At 45.8% G+C, this 7095-nt stretch overlaps 1 long non-coding RNA gene across 1 annotated transcript; it reads right to left on the bottom strand.

Moving 5' to 3' along the window:
- Window positions 1-3614: 3614 nt before the first annotated feature.
- LOC127307737 (uncharacterized) lies at window positions 3615-6781 on the bottom strand. Its single transcript, XR_007855801.1, has 2 exons — window positions 6493-6781; window positions 3615-5250 (listed from the first exon to the last, which is right to left on the bottom strand). It is a non-coding gene; the product is annotated as an uncharacterized lncRNA (long non-coding RNA).
- Window positions 6782-7095: the final 314 nt, after the last annotated feature.

The following is a 7095-nucleotide window of genomic DNA, read 5'->3' on the forward strand; positions in this document are numbered from 1 at the left end:
CATATTTTGTTCACACTTTATATCATTTTTATGCGTTTTCCGGAACTAACCTATTGACGAGATGCCGAAAGGCCAGTTGCTGTTTTCTGCTGTTTTTGGTTTCAGAAATCCTAGTAAGGAAATATTTTCGGAATCTGACGAAATCAACACCGAAAGTCTTAGAATTCCCGGAAGCTTCCGGAACACCGAAGGAGAGTCGGAGGCGGGCAGCAGGGGGCCCACACCATAAGGCGGCGCGGGTGGCCCCCTGGCCGCGCCAGCCTATGGTGTGGGGGCCCCAGCCGCCTCCTTGCGCCGCCTCTCCGCCTATTTAATCGTCCCTGACCTAAAAACCTCGACAAGTTCGACGGAAACAGAGAAAACCATCCAGAGCCGCCGCCATCGCGAAAGTCCAATTCGGGGGATAGAAGTCGCTGTTCCGGCACCCTGCCGGGATGGGGAATTGCCCCCGGAGCCATCTCCACCGCCGTCTTCACCGCCATCTTCACCGCCATCGCTGCCTCCATGATGAGGAGGGAGTAATCCACCCCCGAGGCTGAGGGCTCCGCTGTAGCTATGTGGTTCATCTCTCTCCCATGTACCTCAATACAATAATCTCATGAGCTGCTTTACATGATTGAGATTCATATGAGTTTTGTATCACTACTATCTATGTGCTACTCTAGCAATGTTATTAAAGTAGTTTTATTCCTCCTGCACGATGTAATGGTGACAGTGTGTGCATCCGTGTTAGTACTTGGTTTATGCTATGATCATGATCTCTTGTAGATTGCGAAGTTAACTATTGCTATGATAGTATTGATGTGTATTATTCCTCCTACATAAGCATGAAGGTGACAGTGTGCATGCTATGTTAGTACTTGGTTTAGTCGAATTGATCTATCTTACACTCTAAGGTTACTTAAATATGAACATTGAATTGTGGAGCTTGTTAACTCCGGCATTGAGGGTTCGTGTAATCCTACGCAATGTGTTCATCATCCAACAAGAGTGTAGAGTATGCATTTATCTATTCTGTTATGTGATCAATGTTGAGAGTGTCCACTAGTGAAAGTGTAATCCCTAGGCCTTGTTCCTAAATACTGCTATCGCTGCTTGTTTCTTGTTTCTTTGCGTTACTACTGCTGCAATACTACCACCATCAACTACACGCCAGCAAGCTATTTTCTGGCACCGTTGCTACTGCTCATATATATTCATACCACCTGTATTTCACTATCTCTTCGCCGAACTAGTGCACCTATTAGGTGTGTTGGGGACACAAGAGACTTCTTGCTTTGTGGTTGCAGGGTTGCATGAGAGGGATATCTTTGACCTCTTCCTCCCTGAGTTCGATAAACCTTGGGTGATCCACTTAAGGGAAAACTTGCTGCTGTTCTACAAACCTCTGCTCTTGGAGGCCCAACACTGTCTACAGGAAAAGGAGGGGGAAGTAGACATCAGGTTCCCTCCGTAACATTATCGTTCGACATACTCTTAGGCGGTTAAGCCCGAAATAAGAGTCGAGGCTCTGATACCAATTGAAAGGATCGTATGCCGCACCTAGAGGGGGGGGGGGTGAATAGGTGCTAACCAATTTTTAGTTCTTTTTCAATTTAGGCTTGACACAAAGGTAAATTCTCTAGATATGCAACTATGTGAATTTACCTATATGACAAGGTTAACAACTAAGCAAGATATAGCTACGCAATATATAGAGAGGGATAAAGGATAGAGGTAACCAAGAGTGGAGCACGCGGAGACACGGAGTTGATTCCCGTAGTTCCCTTCCTTTGCAAGAAGGTACGTCTACGTTTGGAGGAGTGTGGTTGCTACGAAAGCCAAACCAACGCCACAAACGCTTCACTCAGGTCTCCGGTGAGCAACGCCACGAAGGCCTAGCCCACTCCCACTAAGGGATTTCCTCAAGGCGGAAATCGGGCCTTTACAAGGTTCTTGAGGCACACATCCACAACCAAATTGGAGGCTCCCAAATCTGTAACAACACAACAAATCAACAAGCATACATCAACAACAACAACTAGGGATCCAAAGAGGAACACTAGCAAGAGGGCCCTCAAGCATATGAGGGGGAAAGGTAAATCGCTTCGGCGAGGATGTAGATTGGGGTCTTCTCCTTCGAATCTCCAAAGATCAAGAGCTTTGGATGGGTGGAGGAGGAGATCTTGCAAATCTTGTGTTCTTTGAGGTGGCTCTAATGGTGGTGAGGCTTGGCAGAATTTCTTCAATGATTGAGCAGGTTGGAAGGAAGAAGAAGGGGGGTATAAATACCTCCTCTCAAAATCCAGCCGTTGGGAGCTTTCGAGGGCCGGATAATCCGGCCTAAGTTGGGGCCGAATAATCTCCCCCCCCCCAAATGTCCGGCCTTGGGGAATTTACGGTCAAATGTCCGGCCATATATCCGGGGTTGTACTGAGCTGGATCGTCTTGAGTCCTTAGCCAAATTTTGGGGGGCGGATATTTTGCAAATATCCGGCCTGGTAAAACCTTGACAGCTTCCTTTTGACTTGTGTTTCCACACAAGACACTCACAAACATGTATACATGTAATCTCTACACCACTTCATCAAACATTAGTGTATCCCATATATTGACATCAAACACTGCAAAACATAATATGTGAGAGATGTTCTTTCACCAACATTACCTTTAATTAGACCATGTCAAAAGACATAAAATTGACCAACATAATACTTTAGCACAATGACTCAACATTTTTAGGCCGCACGGTCCAGTGCAGAAAATCGAACCAAGCGGCCATCACCATTCTTCTTAAGGTGGCGTCGGACCATTAGTGATGATCACATTATTACAAAAAAAATTCATAATAATGGCATCAATATGACCCTCAAACTCAAATAAAATTTCCAAGAAAAATAACTTCGAAATATAAGAGATCTTCATCTTCATAAGGTATTCCAAGGTTAATGTCACTTTTACAATATTATTGATCTTCAACTTTCAAATATCAAAATTGGATCAGCATTAATGATGCCATGAAAATGTCATCAACATTAATCATAATTAAATATGCCAAAACAAAATTCCCCATTTCAATGTAAGAGGAAGATATTTTATTCCTCTCATATCTCTTGCATTTTCTTATTTATGTTGTGTTAGCATCATCATTATGTGTAACACTTTAGAGAAAACAGAAAATACACTAAAACATTAGGAAATCAAAAAGCATTATTTGGTCCAAGAATAGTAGGGTAGCCCATTAAGTTGTCGGCCCAGCAGAGTAAACAAAAAACTTTTTGTGCAGGCTAACTTGACTTGGGTAGCAGCCCATGCCCGAAATTGGCCCATTTGGATATTGGACTAGTGTAAGCCCCTGGAGTAGGAAAACCCAGAGCGCGCATATACGAGGGGTTATGTGCATGAGGTCACTACAAAGGACCGTGAGGTCGCCTTGCATTCCCAAGCTTATGGGTAGGCCAAGCAAAGCTCGACACGCCCATGCACACAACACCCACCTCATAGACTCACGTTAGGCTTTCCAAGCCTGAGTGCTTCACCTTCCTATGCACTTCAATCATACACGCACGGTGCACATGATATAAGGGTGGAATACAGGTTCAATATCACAACATAACCATCTACGACACAAAAGATGGAAATAAAGTTTATATATAGCAACGCTCTACTCAGCAAGATCCAAATGACACGCAAAGGACACATGTCCCATCAGTACATCATACATAGAGGTAGCAAATAGTCTGGGTACAGACAAGATCCAAATGGGACCAAGAGTCCTAAAGATAACCAAGCGGGGTTCCATAACCAACAACCCACATGCTGCTTCTTTAGGAGCGATCCTGCTACTCGACGAGGTCGTCGTCCATGAACTCAATGAAGTAGCCTCCTGCTTACTGCTCATCATCTGACGTACCTGTTTGTCGAAAAGCGGGTTCCGGAAAAAGAGGGAGAAAAATGAGGGTAAGTACCAAATGACACGTACTTGCGAGACAAGACCAGCTATGCTTGCTGGTGGGCAGTGTAAACTTCGCCCGGCTATATGTGGAGTTTAGCGGCAGCAAAGCAACTAACCAATAGAGACACACTACAACATTCGTCTATTAGAGAAGGTGAGAGAGCGCATATTATAGCAGTTCTATACTCTGCAAACAAAACTCAGCCAATGCGATCCCCCTTAGCCAAGAGGTACTGCAAAGGCACACACTTTTGAAAGAGTTTTATTAGCAAATTATTAACAACAGGAAATAAGGTGTAAGTTGTTCTATGATCGAGTTAAACATCTCCAAGTCGTCCATAACCGCAGACAAGGCTTATCGATAAGATTTCACCCTGCAGGGATGCACTACTGTACCCATACACGCATGTCCGACTCCATAAGCAAGGGTTTTGAGAAAACATGCCGGTGAAACCTCGCATCACAACCCCTCCCTTCACCACAGACCAAGTCCAAGAAGCCACCTATCTAGGTTAAATTCGTTTTAGATCGGAACTCCGATGCGGACCTAGCTATTTGCGTCTATGACTTTCAGATGGAAACAGTGCCCGCAGGATGAATCCATCCTCAGCAATACGTACCGCGCCTACGAGCGTGCAAGAGACAACGGGGTTACAAGGCACAAAAGGCTTCCCCAAAAGTAACACCATAACATCTGACCACAAAGAAACAAGCTTGCACGCCCGGGAGAAACAAAAAGTTACGAACTAGTTGTGGCACTTGGACAGTGGAAGCAATTCCGGTAATAGGTCGAGGCGGGTCCCAGTGAAACCTCCCACGTGTGGTTAGTGCGCTCAGTCTTGGATCAGAAAACAAGAACTCGTCCTAATTATAAAATTGGACACAAGTGAGCCATGGTAAAACCAAAATATACAGTTGACCCACCGATGCCTCTTCTTATCCATTTTAATATTAACATTAGGGTGAGCCAAGATTATCTCCAACAACAGATATAGCAAGTAAAACAACTACCCAACAAGATATCCCGAACATTTCGAGATATCAACAAAACCCTAAACTCGCCTACGACTCGCAAAGCTGACAAACAACAAACATCTGGTAGGGCAAGGAGGTGTATCTCGGATCATATAGGGTAACAGGTGGAATAGGGCACGTGACACAACAGAATCGCAACATAGGGGTAGCAATAGATCAAAAGAGCATGAAAAAGTAAAATAGGTGATGGGGTGGGCTCGCCTGTCAGATCAGAGGTAGAAGCACCGACACGATCCTCCTGGGGAACTCGTACTCCTGCTCGTACTGCTCTGCATCGGTGTCTACTCGAGAAGAACCAAATAGCACATACAAGGAGAGTAATAGCACAAATCAATACAAGTAAATGCAATGCGCAATATGATGCACGATGACATGGCAAGATGATTTGTGCAAGCCAAAATTAAGTGGGGTGCTCATAATTCACATGAGATGTTAAGCACCCTCACATATGGTGTTAATTCAAATTGCAAGGTTTATTTTGGATAATTCAGAGATGATGCCAATGATGCATGACAATGTGATATTGAAACCCTCATGTTTTTCTGATGCAAAAATATATAAATTTTGCACAATTTTGAGTTATAGAATTAAAGTTATGAATTAAGCAAGTTTGCAATTTTAATTACCCAATTTGAAATATTGTCAAATTTTATTTGTGCAAAAGTTGAAACAATTTACATGGTTGGAAAGATCATGTTTTTCTGACCAAAATGGACATATGGTTTGCCCAAATTGGATTTGTAAAAGTGCATTTTTAAAAGATTAGAAAACCATCTGTTTGTAATATTTGCTGAAACTGAAATTTGAAAATTAGGCAGGAAACAATTTTCACCGAGATAGAGCTAGCCCGGACGCTGACAGTGGGGCTCCACTACCACGTAGGCGTGCCAGCGGGGCGAGTGCAAAAAAGGGTGCATTTAATTCCACGCGATCGGCCGGCGGGAGGTGGAGATCAAGGCTGCAGCCACTGCGCTGCTGTGCGATTCTTGTACAGAGGCAGGGTCTAGCTAAGGTAAGGTGTAGCGCCAACTAACTGAACTTTTTGACAGTTGAACTGAATATGTGACAGCTGCAGAATCTGTAGACACTTTTCTGCACGATTTTTAAAGCGAAGAAAACACGATATCTGGGCAGATCTAGGTGGGGCTTCGATGTAGTTGAGTAAAAGGGATGTGGTGTGATTCAGAAGGAACTGGGTTAGGGGGTTTTGATGCACGGTGGAGGCGGTGGCGCTCGGCGGAAGTTGAGGCCGTGTCACGGCGAGGAACAGCGGCAAAAACCAGCGATTTCGCGGGATCGACTTGCGCCGTCGTGGACGTCGAATCCAAAGTTGAAGCCCACGGTCGTGTGCATCGAATGGAACAAGCGGTTCGTCCTGAGATGGTCGGTGCCGCCGGTGAGCTTCGCCGGAAAACAGTGCCGTGTAACAGACAGAAAAGGACCCCTTTTTCTTCGTTTTCGTTTTCTCTCGTTTTCTTCGGCGATGTAGGGGAGGAAGAGGAGGTGTGGCTGCTGCAGCTCACCTCGGTGGTGTCGTTGACGAGAAGGAAGAAACGGCGGAGGAGCTGCCGGCGTCGGGGAAGAAGAGGCCGAGGTAGACGACGACGGCGTTGAAGATCTCGACGTGTTCCTGGCATCGCCCAGCTTCGGGAGGTTGTAGAGGAGAACGAGGAGACGGTCACGGTTCAATTCCCGCGGTCAGGTGAGGTCGACGCAGGCCATGGCGGGCCGAGGGTAGACGTCGGTGGTTTTCACGGTTAGGTTTGGCAGAGGAGAGGAGAAGGTGGCGGCGGCTATTGGGGAGGAAGAGGGACTAAGGTTCGGTTGGTACTTAAGAGGGAGGAAGGGGAAGGTGGATGAGAGGGGCAGAGCGACGTGGAGGTGGGAGCTGCTCCATTACCAGATACGGTTGCAATTGCCGACGTGTAAAGGAGAAGAAGGGGGGTTGGCCGGTGCATGGTTTCTATTTGTGGGGGAGGGGATCTTGGGCCAGAAGGTGGGCTTCGGTGGAAGTAAATAAGGAGAAGGGGAGATGGGCTGCTGTGTGAGAAAGGTTGGTGGGCTCTGGCTGGGTTAGGGTTTAGTTAGCTAGGGTTTCTCTCCTCTCTTCCTTTTTCTATTTTTTT

The sequence above is a fragment of the Lolium perenne genome, chromosome 6 (assembly GCF_019359855.2).
Source record: "Lolium perenne isolate Kyuss_39 chromosome 6, Kyuss_2.0, whole genome shotgun sequence".
Taxonomy (NCBI): domain Eukaryota; kingdom Viridiplantae; phylum Streptophyta; class Magnoliopsida; order Poales; family Poaceae; genus Lolium; species Lolium perenne.